Below are 19,886 nucleotides of genomic sequence, written 5' to 3' on the forward strand. Positions count from 1 at the left end.
AATAGCTTTGGAAGGATAGTGGGTATTGAAAATTCAATCCTAGTTCTTTGTGAAATGTCCAAATAGAAGTCAATGTTCTGGCTGTAGTAGTTGTTCAATACCATATGCTCCACATTTATTGACCACGCAAAACGATGAGGCTTCTATGCAAATAGGACAGGTCAAAGAGCCCCCAAATATAATGCAATCAGCCATTTTTATGATCATGAATAATTTTTTGAGGTTTGTGATCATAGAGGTGGAGTTATAAAAATTATCCAGAACTGGGAAATAAACCAAAAGGAGGACTAGAGGTCTTCATGTAGATGTCTTGTTAACATCATGCAAGGGCACGGCTTCGCAAGTCTGCCTATAGATCATCTGACTCTCCGGGGGTGTGTACCTTTGTTTGATTTACCATTTACTGTTAATTTAAGGGTCTACATTTTGCAACTCTGTAAAGTTAGATCCTAACTTGTAGAAAGTTTAATAAGGTATAAATCTGTTGGTTTGGTTTAGTTTGGTTTGTCCAGTAGAGATGCAAATGACTTCTAAAAGGTAGCCCCAAAGTTGTGTTTTATTGCCCTCTAGGGCATTAACGACTTTGCATTTAACCCATCAATCGTATTCCAGCATTCTTTGGCATCCTGCTGGTTCCTTTGTTAAACACCTAAGGAAAACTTGGATGCATGCTCATTACATGCATGCATAAAAATTATATTTTTAATATTTTTAAAATTACACTTTGCCAAACTATTTGGAGAGAACGCTGTGCTGGAAACAGATCCCAGACTTCTTAAACTCTTCCCAAATGGCCCAAATCCCTAAGCAAAAGGATGCGTGATTGTGTAGTTTAGAGATTTTAAAAATTGAGTTTGAGGGGTACCTGGCTGACTTAGTCAGTGGAGTATGCAATTCTTGATCTCGGGCTTGTGAGTTCAAGCCCCATGTTGGCTATTGAGATTATACAAAAGTAAAATCTTTAAAAAATGTTGGGGGGCTCCTGGGTGGCTGGGTTGGTTAGGTGCCTGACTTCGGATCAGGTCATGATCTCATGGTTCATGAGTTCAAGCCCCGCGTCAGGGTCTGTGCTGACAGCTCAGAGCCTGGAGCCTGCTTCGGATTCTGTGACACTCTCTCTCTCTCTCTTTGTCCCTCCCCTGCTTGTGCTTTGTCTCTCTCTCTCTCAAAAATAAATAAATATTAAAAAATATTGTTTTGAATTGAGTTTAAATCCTGGCTCTGGCACTTACTGTGTGACCTTGGGCAGAGTATCTAATGTCTACGAGCCTCAGGCTTCCCTTCTACAAAATGTGAATGGCAATGCCTTCCTCAAGAGATTTTAGTGAGGAGGAAGTGGGATCAAGCAAAATCACAAATGTGGAAGAGCCTATGACTGGTAAGCACCACTTATTTGTATCCATAATATGTATGGAGCATATATTCATGTATGGGTTTTTTCTGGGCCCTGAAGTAGATGTTCTATTGCCCTATAGAGTATTAACTAATTCTGCATCTTATTTATCAGTCTTGTTTCAGTATTCTTTGTCATTTTACTGGTTGACTGTTACTATTTACGATTCTTCTCTTCCTGAATTTTCGCTTATAGTTTAAAAAAATTTTTTTTTAACATTTATTTATTATTGAGAGACAGAGAGACACTGAGCATGAGTAGGGAAGGGGCAGAGAGAGGGGAAGACACAGAATCCGAAGCAGGCTCCAGGCTCTGAGCTGTCTGCACAGAGCCCAATGCAGCACTCGAACTCACAAACTACGAGGTCATGACCCGAGCCGAAGTTGGCCACTTACCCGACTGAGACACTCAGGAGCCCCATCTTCCTGAATTTTCAATAAAGACACTGCACTTCCAGAATTAAAGGGAAAATTAAAGATCACTTACAGCAAACTCTTCCTTTTACATATGGGGAAACTAAGCCGAGGCTCGGGAAGGCTGGGCAGTTTTCCAAGGTCATGAGCTGGTCGTTGTCAAAGGCAGAATACGAGCCCAGAGCTGTCTGACTACAGAGTCTAAATTCTGTGTCATTGCACTAGCGATCTGGGGTAGGGTCTGATCAGTTCAGAGGTTGCAATATTGGTTGCCACATTTTCTTTTCTATCACCAGCACCTCGTGCAGAATAATGCTCTTTTGTGGAGTGAATAAATGACAGGATATGGAGAGGAAGACGAGGGATCAACAAAGACTTCTCTTTCTGGTTCTGAGGTTGTGCCGAAAGGCTTGAAAACTGAGTGTATTTGTGACAGTTCTCCAAAGAAACAGAACCAATCTGATGGTGTGTGTGTGTGTGTGTGTGTGTGTGTGTGTGTGTGTAAAAAGAGAGCTTGATTTATTTTATTTTTAAAATATTTATTTAGTTTTGAGAGAAAGACAGAGAGTGAGCAAGGGAGGGGCAGAGAGAGACGGAGACACAGAATCTGAAGCAGACTCCAGGCTCTGAGCTCTCAGCACAGAGCCTGACTCGGGGATCAAACCCACAAACTGTGAGATCATGACTTGAGCTGAAGTTGGATGCTCAACTGACTGAGCCACCCAGGTGCCCCTGGTCAGTCTTTTTCTTAAGGCCTTCAACTGACTGGGTGAGGTCTGCCCCCATTATGCAGGGTAATCTGCTTTACTCAAATTCTACTTATGAAAATGTCAATCTCATCTAAAAAAAAACAAAAACAAAAACAAAAAAGTCTTCAAAGCAACACCAAGAAGTGTTTGACCAAGTATCTGGAAACCATGGCCCAGCCAACTTGAAACATAAACATCACATTTGTGTACCCTTCTGGCTATGGGTGTCCGAACAAAATCTTAACTACGTAATTGATCAATCTAGGATATAAAAACTCTCCTGGATTCTAAAATAGGCCAAAATGTTTGGTCTAGAGACGGGGAAATCATGGAGGTCATGGAGACTCTGAGAAAACCTCGGAGGTATGTTGGGGCTTTGGGAGCCAACCAGAGGGCTGACGTAGAACTAAAGAGGGTCAGTTGAAGATAGGCAGATCTTAGTTTGCTCTAAGAAGGAATGTTTTGAGAGCTGTCTGAAAATAGAACAGAATGGGCTTTCTTGGGATGTCATGAGCTCCCTAACACTGGAGGTATGCAAGCAGAGTGATGTTGCAGAGGACTCTATTGGTGGAGGGCTCATGAGACAGGGGTGAGTGCACCCACAGGCATGATGGAAATGGCACTAAAATGGCACTAAACAGTTCTAAACTGTGGCTCCTTGTTCTGGCTCTATCACTAGCTTGCCACGTGACCTTCAATGAGTCCCCATCCCTTTCGAGGTCTTTTGGCCCCCAAAGTAGAAAGAAGGGAGGTGAATTAGATATTCTTTGAAGTCACTTGCAATACCAATATCTTTTCAAAGCTAAGAACTCAGGATCTGAAGACCGCTATAGTTTTGAGTTACATGCATACCCATGCAGGACAACCCATCTTGTTCCACATACCAAAATGTCTGCTCAGACATCAATTCCTCCTTACAGACTGACTCCTCAACAGCTCAGTTCTTCCCAAAGAGTCAGGCACTGGGCAGCAGGACTCCTGAGATGCCTGTTCTCTCCCTTCCCTTATTTCCCTGGAACAATTTCCAAGAGCATTTCTACTCTGTAGATCCTTAGGCAACATGCCATCTAACTCTTAGGGGAAGCCCCACTGGCTTGCTAACTTTCAAAAGAAATTCTGAATTCATTTCTTTTGAATTCCTGATGCAAGAATTTTTATTTTAATTCCGCGATTTAATTACAACCTATTTTATTGTAGCCAAAAGACTTCATTGAATTAGCGATTAGGCAAGAAGGTAAAATGATGAGACTTTCTAAACATGTGGAATTTGAGATAAAAAAAACAAGCTGCTGTGCAGACAGGAAGAAAGAAATGGAGACAGAAGGGTTCCACATTATAGCTTTCAAGTGGATAGTCACGTGGTCTCATGAGTGTGGTTGTAATTATATGCATTAATTCTCATGGCTTCATTCCAAAGTGTTCAATTATCACAATCATGTAGCTGAGAGGGAAGAGAGTGCCTATTACTGGCAGATATCACAGTCCAGCCAGTGTAATTTTTGAAGGAAGCAGTGGCCTTAAGGAAAAAAAATATATATATAATATATATATCATATATAAAAATATAAATTATCATATATATGATATATAACATATATATTATAAATATATAAAAATAATAATATATAAATATACATTATATATTATATAATGCATATTTATAAATTATATATATTATATAATGTATATTTATAAATTATATAAATTTATAAAATTATATAAATTTATAAATTATATAAATATATGATATACATAAAATCGTGCCCTTATTTTTTTTTCCAAAAAAGATTACTTAAAGAAAACTTCTTTAGCATTTGCCCTGTAGCAAGAATCTTACATGCATCAAACCACTTAATCCTGGCAGCAATTCTGTGATGCAGATGTTATTAACCCTCATTTTACACATGGGAGAACAGAGCCCCAAAGAGGACAAGCTGACTTGCCTAAGATTACTCAGCCAGGAAGTGACAGGACCGTTTCTAAATGTCCTCCAGCTGACTCACTGAGTGTGGTCCTCCCTGCGCTGGGCCCCTGTTCTCTGCTCCATGAGAAGGAGTAATCCCTGCCCTGACTAATGTGCGATGCACAGCGTACAAGCACAGACTATTAGATGTATGATTATGATGGGGGCAAAGGACAAGAATTGGGACAGTTGAAGGAAAAAGTGTTTTGAAACTAAAACACAGTGCTATTAAATTTTAGAGAGTATTGGTAAGTATTACTCATTTACTTTATTTTTTGTCTTTTTTTGAGAGCCAGAGAGAAAGGGAGAGAGTGCAACCAGGGAAGGGGCAGAGAGAGAGGAAGAGAGAGAAAATCCCAAGCACGCTCCAAGCCATCTGGACAGAACCCAGTGTGGGGCTCGATCCCACAAACTGTGAGATCATGACCTGAGCCAAAATCAAGAGTCAGACACTTAACCAACTGAGCTACCCAGGAACCCCCATCTTTTTGTCTTTATCCCTAAATTATTTTTTGTTTTTTTTTTTTACTTTTTTTTTTAATATTTAATTATTTTCAAGAGACAGAGCATGAGCATGAGCAGGGGAGGGGCAGAGAGAGGGAGACAGAATCTGAAGCAGGCTTCAGGCTCCCAGCTGTCAGCACAGAGCCTGATGTGGGGCTCAAACTCATGAATCGCAAGATCATGACCTGAATCGAAGCCGGACACTTAACCGACTGAGCCACCCAGGAGCTTCTACTTCTTTTTTTTTTTTTTTTTAAGTTTATTTATTTATTTTGAGAGAGTCGGAGTGAGAGAGAGCGAGCAGGGGAGGGGTTGAGAGAGAGGGAGGAGAGAGGATCTCAAGCTGGCTCTGTAACATCAGCACAGAGCCTGATTTTTTTCAATGTTTATTTATTTATTTTGAGAGAGAGAGAGAGAGAGAGAGAGAGAGAGCACAAGAGGGGGAGGGGCAGAGAGAAGGAGAGACAGAATCTCAAGTAAGCTCCATGCCATCTGTGCAGAGCCTGATGAGGGACTCAAACTCACAAACCGTTGAGATCATGACCTCAGCCGAACTCAAGAGTCAGTGGCTTAACCGTCTGAGCCACCCCGGTGCCGCCCTCCCGCCCCCCAAATTACTTCTTTTAAAAAAATTGTTTATTTATTCATTTAAGTAATCTCTACACCCAACATGGGGCTTGAACTCACTCTGAGATCAACAGTCACATGCTCTTCCTACTGAGCTAGCCAGGCGCCTCTACACATTTTAAATATGCATGTAAGTTTTATTTGTCCATCTGGATTCACCCTCCACACACTCATCCAGCCTGCAATGTGCATGGGAGGTGCGTCTGTACAAGCTGTAACCCCCATCAGCGTAGCCCACGTCGGCGGGACACTGTCAGTGCCGTGGCCGAGTCCCTTGGACCTCCCCCCACTTCAGCCCTCCACAGGCTCTCCACTGCCAGCATCTGCTCCTTGGTGGCTGAGGGCTTTTCCCACACAAGCTCTGTCTGCCAGGCTGGCAATCCAAAAGTACTTAGGAATTCACACCCGTCCCCAGGAGCAGCCTTTGGTCAGAGACGCTAGAGTCATAAACACCCCGACTCCTTGACCCTTTGGTGGAGACGTTTTGAGGCATGTGTTTCCATTGTTCCCCAGAGTTTCTCTGTGGGACCGAGCTCCAGTCACCCACCCTCCTCTACAAGCATTGCCTGAGCTTCTCCATAAATGATTGCACTGAAACCCTCATGGCATAGTGTGCCTCAGAGGGAAGCCGAACGAAGAGAAATTTCCTGGATGTCTGGCTTCCTGTTGCATTCAGCTAAGGGGAAAGAGGCAGCAGGAGCGGAGGCTTTTTACATTCTACCTTCCACCCTGGGGATGCCAAAGCCTGGCTCTGTTCTGGGCCCAAAGGTGCCAGCTCCTGTGAGGAGGCCCTCTTCACATTGCTCCCTCCGACTCCAAGTTCCAGTAAGTACTCCGTCCCCTTGCCCCTTCAGGCCTCAGGCCATAAATGGCACCTCATGTTTACTAGCCCCGGGGGTGTTCCAGTATTCCTTGCGATTATGCTCTGCTCCACTCACCCTTTTTGTAAGCAAAAACACTAACTCAAAAAGATACACGCACCACCATGTTCATTATATACGATGTTCATTATATACAATAGCCAAGGTATGGAAACAACCGAAGTGTCCATCCATGGATAAGCAGATGAAGAAATTGTGCAATAAATGCGATGGATATTATTCGACCATAAAAACAAATGAAATCTTGCCACTTGTGACAACATGGATGGACCTCACGAGCATGTGTGAAGTGAAACAAGTCAGACAGAGGAAGGCAATTATCATATGATCTCTTCACTTACGGATACGTCCTGGAATGTCCTACAGATGGAATCTAAAACCAAACAAAAAAACTTTCCTGGGAGGGCAGGAAAATTCTTAGATGAAACACTGATGGCTCAAAACCTAAAAGGGTCCCCAAGAAATGAGTTGTTAAGAGGCATCCAAGAGGCACACACAGATAGATGGTGGTGTGGGCAAGACTAGAAATCCCGGTCATCCAAACATAATAAAAGAAATAACTTGGTGCTCATTCAGTAAGCTGGAGATCCAGTTTAACTTCAGACAAACCACTTCCTCTGTCTGGACCTGTTTTTCCACTTGTAAATGAGGGAATCAGACTAAACTCTGTGGTCTAATGGCAAATACTTACATAGCAACCTAACATGGTCTATGTTCTACGCGCTTAAACTTTTATTCATTTGTTTTACCTTCACGGCAAAGGGTAAAGCTTGTTTGGAAGAGCCCTTGACACCCTTCCAAATGGCCTGCCCTCTCCCACACCAGCATCCCCTTCTCAGTCCGAGCAGGAGCTCTGAAGATCTGATGAATATGTTTAGCAGCAGACTGGCTCTTTCTCCGGGCCTATTGTGAAATATGCTTTCCTGGTAATTTCCTGTGGTAATCATCATGCTTTGCGATTTGGAACAAAGTAGAGACTGGACGAGTTAGTTTCATCCCCTTGTTTTGAACATAAAAGCGTCCGATCCTTTCCGTGATGTTTTTATTTTGACTTCAGAAAGAAGAAACAGATAGTCTTGATAAGGAAATAAACTCTCAGTAGCTGAATTGAGCTAAACCATGAAATGGATTATCCCCTGGCCCAACAAGGGCCTCCGTGATGTGTGACTCCAACCCACCAGTCATTTGGTAGTCTGAGTGCATGATGTCCCTGGGTTGGGCATCAGGAAATCCTGTAGGCTCTACCTTCAAAATATAGTCAGAATTTCTTGTCCATGGCACTGTCCTGTCCTGCCTGGATGATTGCAGTAATCACCACACTTTGTCTTTCTGTAGTCCATTCTCAAAATAGCATCCAGGTGACCCTTGTAAAATGTGACTTGGATCATGTCACTGCTCTGCCTGAAATCCTGCGATGGCTCCCCCTTCCTTCAGAGGAAAAATCCAATGTCCTTAAAATGGCCTTCAAGATCCTACATGAGCTACAACCCCCCTTACCTCTGGGACTTCATCTCCGAAACTTCTCCCCTTGCTCACTCCTTAACAGCCCCTCTGCTTCCTTGCTTATCCTTAGTCAGGCCTTAGAGACTTTGCTAGCCTCTGCTTGGAAGAGTCAGATAGCCACCAGCCTACTCCCCACCTCCTTCAAATATCTGCTCAAATCCTACCTTCTCACGAGGCCTACCCTGACCACTCTATCTAAAATTGCAACTTGCCTCCCTTCCCCCATTTCCTTCTGAAAGAAGGAATTGCTTAAAGATCAAAAGGGAAGTTTTTTTTTTTTTTTTATTTGTGGACTTCCGTCTGCCAGCAAATTCCAGATAGTTTAAGGTAGTATTCATCCATTCAGCACATGCTTATTGAGCGCCTGCTCTGTGTCAGGCACCAGTTAGGCAGGAACTCAATATTCAATTTCATTTTATTCAAATCCACAATCAATACACTGGTGGTCTTCTAGAAGCCAGGCTTGCAGGGCGGTGGTGAATTGTGTAGAGATGCAGGTCCAGCCAAGTGTAGTGAAGGCAATAACCTTGAAATGAGGACATGTGTTCAAACCCTGGCTTCACATCTAACTTCCTCTGTGGTCTTAACGAATCCCTTCCCTTTTCTGGGCTGGCTGTAGTTCATCTTTACAATAAGGAGAGTGGTCTAGTTACTCTTTAAGGTCACTTCTGGCCTACCGTTCCATGATTTTACCCTTATTTCCCTGAGGGCTGCGTCTCTTGAGCTAATTGTGAGTCCCCAAGGGTGAGTGGGCAAACAAGCCAGAGAAGGAGGATATGAGCGGAAGGCACGGCCATGAGCTGTCCCTTGCGAGCCAGCACTTGAGAGGCCAGAGGTCTGCCTTAAGCAGCGGCAGCAGTTGGGTAACAGCTGCAGTGGTTAACCCGAGGTCGCCCTGTGGATCCTCTGGCTGAAAGAGGACACCCTGCTCCCGTCTCCGCATCCTTAGGAGAGCACAGAGGAAGTGTTCCCTGGTGCCGCAGAACTGACATCAGCTTTCTGTTGGTCTACTAAGCCCAGAGAAGGGAGAGTGAGGGGGACAGGCTTTGCTTTGGCTTGAGGTGTGCTTGGGAAATTCTCCGGGGTGGGGGGCAGGGGGGGGCGAGGGGAGAGCACTCTAGAGGTGGGAAATGTACTGCCTCCGATGGGAAGGGTGCAATCCCAGCAAATTTCCAGGGCAAACTTGAACAGGCTATCCATTAGCATTCCACTGACGCCTGCATTTGCTTGCTTTCTTCTTCTTTTTTAAGTGTTGTTAGAGTGACTGGTTTCTTACTCAGCTGTAGATACGAATTAACTGATGAGGTATGAAGCAGGGAAGGGCATTCGTGGAATGAGAAAACAGAATATGGCAAAAGGAGTCAGAAATTCTGTGGCATATTTCTTTGACTCTCTGGACTTCATTTTCACCGCCTGAAAAATGCAGGGATTGAAGTAGGGTCTTTCTAGTATGTGATGATTCTGAATCGTCACCAGGGGCCAGCAAACTCCAACCCATGGCTACTGCCCATTGCTGGGAATGCAATGGTGCAGACACCGCTGAAGCAGGTTGGCATGGCAAGCCTTGGAAACCAAACCAGGTGTCCTCCTGTGCTCCTCATTTTCTCACTGCTCCAAGGGCTGCCTCCCAGGCCGGTGCCTGGGCCTTGCTGCTGTCCAGGGCCCATGCTGCTAACTATCTGCACCCTGGGGATTCTGTTCCCAGTGATTGCCAGTCACTGAGCACAGAATTCTCAGTCTGTCCTAGCTGAGGTGGGCAGGCTCTCTTGGGAGGTGAAGGCACCCAAACAAAGGTCACTAGGGAAGAAAGTTAAACTGACCGTGGTGGTGGCCTCTCTCTCCTGTCCCCCTTTACCGCACCCCCTTGTCACTGGCCTTTCTCCCTCTTCGCTGGGAGAAGGTCTTCAACTTGGGGCAACGTGTGCCCACCATCCTGCAGGGGGCAATACAGAGAGATGGAATAGAGGTTTTCTCTCTTGTTATTTAGCTATATAATATCCTTGATTTTGCCTCTTGGCCTGCAAGGCCTGGAGATATTTGCTATCTGGCCCTTTACAGAACAAGTTTGCCAACCCATGGGCTGTAGTGTCAACTGTAAGACGGTAAAGTATGGAGTCAGATGACCTGAGTTCATCCACTTCCTATTAGCAAGACCTCGGGCAAGGTCCTTAACTTCTCTGAACCTGTTTCCTTACCTGTAAGACTGAGTTAATAGCTAGAGCGTCTGCCTGATAGGCTTGCGGTATATATGTTAGGTGACTTGTGAACAACACCAATCAGGTAATGTGAGCAGATTTAGCAATCTGTGCACATAACACATAGTCCCAGATGTATGTCATCAAACAAAATTTTCTGAGTCCCTACTCTCGGCCAGGCCCTCTTCCAGGCCACGGTCTGGAAAGGAAGATAGACTTGTTAAAAGACAAAGGCAATGCAGTGTGTCAGTTGCTCTAACAGGACACAGCTGTGGGACGAAGGCAAGTGTGTCCAAGTCCCTCTTTGTAGTTTCAGACAAGGTTCCACTGAGGAAATTAACCTCGAGGTGGCAGGCAGATAAAGGGTATTCCGGGCTGATGGAACTGCATGTACACAGACATGAAGGCAAACAAGGACACTGCACATTCTTGTTGGTGGCCTTGAGAGCAAGTGGGAGATGTTTGGAAGGTGGGGCTGAAGAGGTAGGCAAGCCCCGGAGCCTGGGGGACCTTATCACTATCCCAAGAGTCTGGGGGAGTCTCCTGTTGCTAAGTGTTGGAGAGTCACTGGAGAAAGCGGGACCACCACAAAAAAAGGATCAAGATCAAAATACGGCTTTCAGAAACATCACTCTGGCTCAACACGAAGAGCCAACCAAGGAGCAGTCAAGAAGCTACGGTACATCCAACTTCAGCCAGGTCACGATCTCGCGGTCCGCGAGTTCGAGCCCCGCGTCGGGCTCTGGGCTGATGGCTCAGAGCCTGGAGCCTGTTTCCGACTCTGTGTCTCCCTCTCTCTCTGCCCCTCCCCCATTCATGCTCTGTCTCTCTCTGTCCCGAAAATAAATAAACGTTGAAAAAAAAAAATTAAAAAAAAAAAAAAAAGAAGCTACGGTACATCCAAGAGAAAGATTGTAAAACTGAATGAAGGTGGTGGCTATGAGGACGAAGAGAGACAGGTGGATGAGTTATTTGGGAGGTAGAATCCAAAGGGAAGAGCCACCCAGGAAGCACCGAGGTTTTGGGCTGGGGCACTTACATGAGAGTAAGGGCATAGCTACAGTAACAGAGGTCGGGATATGTGGAAAGGTAAGGAGCTCTGTAAAAACGTTCAAAGTCCAGTCTGTGGACAGTTTCCCAGAATGAAGCCATAGCTGCAGTCCTCTGCTATGTTTACACTTGGGAAATATGCAGAGGCCAGCACTACCATCACATTTCCTGGGCAGGGCCCCTCGGAAGGGCCAGGAGGGGTCTGATGAAACAGCGGCTTTTTTTCTTCTTCCCCTTCTGTTTACTTACTATGACTTTTAGATGAGTGTGCAGATTCAATGCAGGGAAAGCTGTGATTAATGCACTTTTCCAGCAAGAAACCAAAACGAGAAAGTTGGCCCAGGCAGATGGCCAGCACGGGTCAGAGTAGCCTGCCGGGATTGTTTTGTTTTGTTTTTTAATAATTTTGATATTCTAGCATAATACTTGTCACATCTTGGCATCTTTTTAAAGGTTTGGCTTATTTTTTAGAGAGCATGTGAGCAGGGGAGTTGGGGGCGGGGGGCAAAGAGAGACGGGGACAGAGGCTCCAAAGCGGGCTCTGTACTGAATGCAGTGAGCCTGATGCAGGGCTCGAACCCACAAACTGTGAGATAATGAGCTGAGACAAAGTCAGACACCCAACTGACTGAGCCTCCCAGGTGCCCAGCCAGCCAGGATTCTTAAACTGTAGAGGAGCCTGAGCCTTTGATGTGGGAGCTCAATTTCAGCCCTCTCCGCAAGACCTCATTTGACCAAAGTGTGACTGACTTCAGTTTTTTTTAGTTGTTATTGTGGATTTACTCTGAAGGATTCTTTAGAGAAATGAAAACCCCTTTGGGTTTTTCATTCATGGGATAATTAGGGGCCATTTCTTACATGTGCCTAGTACTTCATGGCTCACAAAGTGCTTTTATAGCTGTGGGGTTTTTTTCTATTTTCACCAAGACAGGAATTATTTTTCCCCATTCTATGTGTTATGAAATGAGACTCAGAGGTGGAAATGGCTTTTTCAAGATCACATAGCTAGAAAGTGCAAAACTATTCACCCATATTTGATAATATTCCATGTTAGCAGAACAATGGGGAATTGGGAGCCTTGGATACTTACTGTGAGAATATACATTGGTCTGGTCTCTTCACAAGAGCTCATTGCCAATAATTTTTTTTAAATTTCTTTTTTAAGGTTTATTCATTTCTCAGAGACAGAGACAGAGCATGAGTGAGGGAGGAGCAGAGAGAGAGGGAGGCACAGAATCTGAAGCAGGCTCCAGGCTCCAAGCTGTCAGCGCAGAGCCCGACGTGGGGCTAGAACTCATGAACTGTGAGATCATGACCTGAGCTGAAGTCAGAGGTTTAACGGACTGAGCCACCCAGGCACCCCACCAATAATTATTAAATATGGTTACCAGTTAGACAGCAGCTCAACTTTTGGGTCCCTATCTTAGCCTCAGCTTCCCTTAGCAGAGAGACCAAAATGAGAGCTTGCAGGCAGGGAGCCAGGAAAAGTCAACCAGTTGGAAGAAAGGTCAATACAAGGGCACATCATCAAGCTGGGCATTACTGCATGCAACTAGGGCTCGATCTTGCTGGTACCCCCTAACGTCACACTGAGAATGTCTGGGAGAAGGGAGAGGGGGACATATATTGATAGGTTCCCACCTAGGTTGGTGAACAATTGTCCCATAAAATGTTAACTCCTTCACACTTCCAGGTTTGCCAAGTGGATTCCCAGAGGGATTTCAAGAAGGTGTTCATGTAGTAATCACAGTTAAAAGTAAAAAGGCTTGGGGAGGACCTGAGCCTGGTGACTGGAGTTGGCACTGGAAGACAGATCTTCACAGTGAGGTCTAATTTTCAAAGTCTGACAGGTAGGGCTCTGTGGAACTGGAATCATGGAGAATAGAATCCATCCCCCTGAAGGTGGGGAGAGAGTCCTACCAAGAGATAGATAGAAACTGAGGGTTGCTGGGGGCGGGGCAGGGGAGGGGGGAGGGGGAGACAGGGGAGAGGGGAAAAGGGCGATGAGCATTGAGGAAGGCACTTGTTGAGATGAGCACTGGGTACTGTATGTAAGCAATGAATCATGGGAATCTGCCCCAAAACCAAGAGCACACTGTATATATACACTGTATGTTAGCCAACTGGACAATAAATTATATTAAAAAAATACAATACAATAAATAAAACGTAAAAAATAATAATAAAAAAAAGAGGCAGAATGCTTTCTGTTTCTGTCATTGGAGACTTTCCATATTCCATAGCACAGTGGGCAGAGACTATCTGATACCCTGCTAGGCAATGGTCACAAGGCAGCAGAGACAAGGCCCACCATGCTCAGTCTTGGGGCCAAAGATAGAAAATTAAACAAGTGATTATCAAACCACAGTGGTTCTCCAAATTTGTGGGCATGAGATTCAGCTGGAAGCTTAATAAAGATTTAGATTTCTGGGCCCTGCCCCCCAAATTCTAATTTGGGTCTTGATAAGGGCCTGGAATCCTCATTTATAGTGGTAATTCTCAGGTAATTCTAGTGTAGGTGACCCAGGTCCACACTTGAGAAACACTGCCCTGGGGCCTAGACTCTGAGCCCTTTGGGGGCAGTAATTGTCTCCTTTATCTCTGCTTCCCTCCCTAATTCCTGTCACAAAGGGACAAAATAATTGCCCATTGAACTGAATTGTTTGAAACCACTGCTCCAAAAAGTGTTTCACATGGAGTCAGCTTAGGTCTGTAGCCTCCCTCTACCTGTAGTCTCTGGGACTTGATTTTACCAGAGGAGTTTAGTCCAGCAAAAGCGATTAACACTCAGCAGAGACTAGGTTATAAGCCATAAAGCCAAGGAATTCATTAACAGGAAGAAATACATGTTCTTCCTTCATGGGCAGAGTCCACCCATGAAACTATTGCTTGGTGAATAAGAGGTCAGAGTAAATGGAATTTACTGACTTTTAGGCTTAAATTGTTAAAATGGGACACAACCTCTGAGATAACATATAGGAGAACACTGTATAAATCAAAAAGCACTATATTCCCTGTAAGATACTACTAACATCATCATAGTAAAAAATACGGTAGACAGAACACCTAAATGTGTAAAGCAAATACTGACAGATCTGAAAACAGAAATTGATGGTACAACAAGGGACTTCAATGCTCTACTTACCATAATGAATAGAATATCCAGACAGAAAACAATAAAGGAACAGTTGACTTGAACAACACGATAGGCCAAATGGACCTAACAGATGTTAACTGAACATCCCACCTAACAGCCATAGAAAATGTCTAATTCTCAAGCACACGGGGGTTTTCCTCCAGGACAGATCACATGTTAGGCCACAAAATTAGCCTTCAAAATTAAGAAGATCAGGGGCTCCTGGGTGGTTCAGTCAGTTAAGCGTCCAACTTTGGCTCAGGTCATGAGCTCGCAATCCATGAGTTTGAGCCCCACATCGGGCTCTGTGCTGACGGCCTGGGGCCTGCTTCAGGTTCTGTGTTTCCGTCTCTCTCTGCCCCTCCCCCACTGGCGCTCTGTCTCTCTCTGTCTCTGTCTCTCTCTGTCTCTCTCTCTCTCTTTTACAAATAAATAAATGTTAAAAAATTTTTTTAAATTAAGAAGATCAAAATCATTCCAAATATCTTCTCTGAACACAATGGAATGAACCTAGAAATTAGTAACGGCAAGAGAATGGGAAAATCAGAAATACGTGGGAAGTAAACAACACACTTGAACAACCACTGGGTCACAGAGGAAATCAAGAGGGGATTTTAAAAGTATCTTGAGACAAAGGAAAATGAAAATATAGCATACTAAAAGTTATGAGATGCAGAAAAAGCAGTACCAAAAGTTAAGTACATAGCAATAAATGCTTATATTAAACAAGAAGAAAGATCTCAAATAAAAAACCTAACTTTACACTTTCAAGGAGCTAAAAGAAGAAGCACAAACTAAGCCCAAAGTTAGCAGAAGAAAAGAAATAATAAATATCAGAGTAGAACTAAATCAAATAGAGAATAAAATAATAGGAAAAAAGTCAACAAAAGTAAGAGCTATTTTTTTTTTTTTACTGTCCTAAATTATTTGGTAAGAATTTTACAAACATTACGTGTATTAGTGGTAACAGTGGAGCTGGAGAGTGTTGGGTCTTCTCTGAGTCACACAGCCAGAACCACCAATAGTATGGGGGAACTTGTGACCCTTTTCAAGGCCATGGCTCTTGTGGCCTGCAGATGTCAGCCCTCACATCTCCCTGTGCTTGTGGTCTGGGTGTCAGGATTTTTTCCGACGGCTTTATGGAACAGATCAATAAGGATAATCTCAAAGAATTTGTATGTGGAATCTTCGCCAATCCAGTAAGAATTCAAGACTCTCAGAGCCCCACAGTGGCGTCCAGCTTGCTCCTCTGCAACAGACTGAAGGCTTCGGGCAAACTTTAGCTGGTGGACATCATGATGGACAGGATTGCCATAGGTAGCAGCACCCTTAGGAACTGGGTGTTTGCAGCCACCATGTTGCACATGAATCCAATATATAACATAACCTTGCTTGGCCTTGTACCCCAGTCTGTACGCTTTGTCGGGCCAGGTTGGGTGGGGGGCCCTGTGGAGCACAGGGAGCTGGAGATACAGACAGCAGTGCACCCTGAGAAGAAAGCACATTACACCAGACTGCTTCTTCCTCCAGCCCCTGGATGTACTTGTAAGTGCCCATCTTGGCTTACCTTTGAGCTCATGGCTGCTGCCAGACAGAAAGGCAGAGCTTTCTTTCTTTCTTTCTTTCTTTTTTAAAGATAAATACCACTAACAAACCCTTAGTAGATTAAGACGATAATTGAAAAGACTCAAGTAAAGTCATAAATGAAAGCAAACACATTACAATGGGTGCCTGAGAAATAAAAGGTCATATAGGGTTATTATGAACAATTTTATGCCAAAAAACTAGGTAACCTAGGTAAATGGGTAAATTCCTAGAAATATACAACCTACTAAAATGGAATCAAGAAGAAATAGAAAGCCTGAACAGACCCATAACAAATAAGGAGACTGAATCAGTAATCAAAACTTTCCAATAAGAAAAGCCCAGGACCAGACGGTTTCACTGGTGAATTCTACCAAATGTTCAAAGAAAAATTAATACCAATCCTTTTTAAATTCTTTTTTTTTAATGTTTTTAAATTTATTTTTGAAGGAGAGAGAGAGACAGGGCATGAGCAGGGGAGGAGCAGAGAGAGAAGGAGACACAGAATTCGAAGCAGGCTCCAGGCTCTATGCTGTCAGCACAGAGCCTGATGCAGGGCCCAAACCCACGAACTGCGAGATCATGACCTAAGTCAAAGTCAGACACTCAACGACTGAACCACCCAGGCACCCCTCCTCTTTAAAATCTTTTAAGAACAGGAGAGGAACCACTCCCAAATTCTTTTCACGAGGCCAGCATCACCCTGATTACAAAAACAGACAAAGACACCACAGGAAAAGAAAACTACAGGCCAATATCCCTGATGAATATAGATATAAAAATCTTCAAACAAACTAAATTCAATAACACATTAAAAGGATCATACACCATGACCAATTGGGATCTATCCCTGGGATGCAAGGATGGTTCAATGTATACAAATCAATCAATGCGATACAACACAATGAAAAAAATGAAAGAAACCACACGATCATAAATAGACACAGAAAAGGTATTTGACAAAGTTCAGATCCATTCATTATTAAAACTCTCAGCAAAATGAGTATAGAAGGAACTTACCTCAACATAATAAAGGCCATATATGAAAAGTCCACAAATAAGGGAAAAACTTAAAAGCTTTCCTTCTTAGATCTGGTACAAGGCAAGGATGCTCACTTTCATAACTTCTATCCCACATAGTACTTGAAGTCCTAGCTGGAGTAATTAGACAAGAAAAATAAACAAAAGGCATCTAAATTAGAAGGGAAGAAGTAAAATTATCTATGTTTGTAGATAACATCATTATATGTAGAAAACTCTGAAGACTCAAAAAAAAGCTGTTGGAACTAATAAATTCAGCAAAGTTGATGGATACAAAGTCAACATATAAAAATCAATAGTGTTTCTATACACTAATAATGAGCTATCTGACAAGGAAATTAAAAAGACAATCTCACAATTGCAAAAAAATAAATAAAATACTTAAACTTAACCAAAGAGATGAAAGATTTGTACACTGAAAATTATACAACATTGATGAAAGAAATTAAAGAAAATACTCATAAATGGAAACACATCCTGTGTTCATGTACTAGAAGAATTAATATTGTTGCAATGTCCATACCATTCAAAGTGATCTACTGATTCAATGCCATTCCTATCAAAATCCCAAATTCATTCTTTACAGAAATAGAAAAAACAACCCTAAAATTCATATGGAATCACAAAAGACTCCTTTTTGAGCAAAGAGAACAAAGGAAGAGGCATCACAGATCTTGATTTAAAATATGTTACAAGCTACAGTAATCAAAACAGGCATAAACACAAACATATAAACCAATGGAACAGAATAGAGAGCCCAAAAATGAATTCACACATCAACAGTTAACCAATCTTCGACGAGGGTGCCAAGGACACAATAAATGATGTTGGGAAAATTGGATATCCACATGCAAAAGAATGAAATCATATAAAAAATCAACTCAAAATAGATAGGAGACCTAAACAGAAAACCTGAAGCCATAAAACTATCAGAAGTAAACATAGGGGAAAACCTTCTTGATATTGGTCTGGACGATGATTTCTTGGATATGACCCCAAAAGCACAGGCAACAAGAGCAAAAATAGACAAAAGGGATTCCATCAAACTAAAAACCTTCTACATAGCAAAGGAAACAATCAACAGAATGAAAAGGCAACCTACAGAATGGAAGAAAATACTTGCAAATCATATAGTTGATAAGGGGTTAATATGCAAACTACATAGCAAAATAAATAAATACTCCAATTTAAAAATCTGCAAAGGACCTGAATAGATATGTCTATATGTCTATAGATAAGTCAGATATATCTAGAAAACATACAAATGACAACCAGATATATGAAAAGGTGCTTAACATCACTCATAATCAGGGAAATGCAAATCAAACCACAATGACATATCACTTCACACTTGTTAGAATGGCTGTTATCAGATACAAGATAACCAGGGTTGTCAGGATGTGGAGAAAAGAGAACTGTCATACATTGTGTGGGAATGTAAACTGGTACAGCCACTATGCAAAGCAGTATGGAGGTTCTTCAAAAATTAACAATAGATCTATCTTATGATCCAGCAATCCCACTTCCGGGCATATAGTCAAAAGAAATGAAATCAGAATCTTAAAGAGATAGCTGCATTCCCATGATCATTTCAGCATTATTCACAATAGCCAAGATATGGAAACAACATAAATGCCAACAGATGAATAAAGAAAATGTGATATATAAATATATGCACAATACAATATAATAACTGTAATATAAATATAATATAAATATAGGTATCCTGCCATTTGTAGCAACACAGATGAACCTGGAGGACATTATACTATGTGAAATAAGCCAGACCCAGGAAGACAAATATTGCATGATCTCACTTATGTATGGATTCTCAAAGCCAGACTTATAGAAGCAGAGAGAATGGTTGTTGTCAATGGCTGGGGAAAGGAGGAAATGAAGAAATGTTGGCCAAGGGGGTACAAAGTTGCAGTTATGCAAGGCGAATTAACTTCTGGACACCTAATGTATAACAATGTGACCATAGCTAATACTGTATATTATATCCTTGAAATTTGCCAAAAGGGTCGATCTTAAGTGTTCTCATCAGAAAAAAAGAAAAGAAAGAAAATGGTAATTATATGAGGTGATGGATATGTTAATTAGACTGTTTGAGTTTATTATTTCACAATGTGTATCAAATCATCAAGGTGTACACCTTAACTATATACCATTTTAAATTGTCAATTATACATCAGTAAAGCTGGAAAAAAAGAAAGAAAATATGCTGGAGGCAGTATGCACAGGAGTGATGCATGCAAGCTCTGGAGTCAGACAGAACAGAGTTCCGCTGCTATTTTTGAAATCTTAGACAAGTGGTTTCAATTTTCTGAGCCTCAGTTTCCCATCATTCCCAATACAAATGATGGTACCTGGCTTTTGGAATTTGGGGGAAAATTAAACGAGACAATGTACGTAATCTTTTCATAGCGTCTTGTACTCAATAAGTGTTCAATAGACGTTAGCTAATATTAATATTCAGTTCCATTTCTTCTCAGTCACCAACTCTAATGTCAGACAAATAATACAACAGCGCAACGAGAAAAGCACGCAACTGGTGGCAGGTAACCTGGGTTCCAGTCTCTGCTAGGCCAGTTCTAAGTGGTCATTTTACATAAAATAAACCTTAGTTTACGTATTAGAAAAAAAATGTAGCCGACACCTAGCAATAATGTTCATTCATTGATTTAATTCCTTCACTAGTAATACTTGTAGAACGCCCCCAATGTAGAATTAGTCCTAATTCTAAGTATTCGAAACCTGGAAATGAATGAGAAATGGTTTCTGTGTGGAGGAGCTCACAGTCTAGGAAATTTCCAACGAGATAATGTCTATGAAGATTTCCTACAG

This window comes from Prionailurus viverrinus, chromosome A1 (assembly GCF_022837055.1).
Source record: "Prionailurus viverrinus isolate Anna chromosome A1, UM_Priviv_1.0, whole genome shotgun sequence".
In the NCBI taxonomy this organism is placed as follows: domain Eukaryota; kingdom Metazoa; phylum Chordata; class Mammalia; order Carnivora; family Felidae; genus Prionailurus; species Prionailurus viverrinus.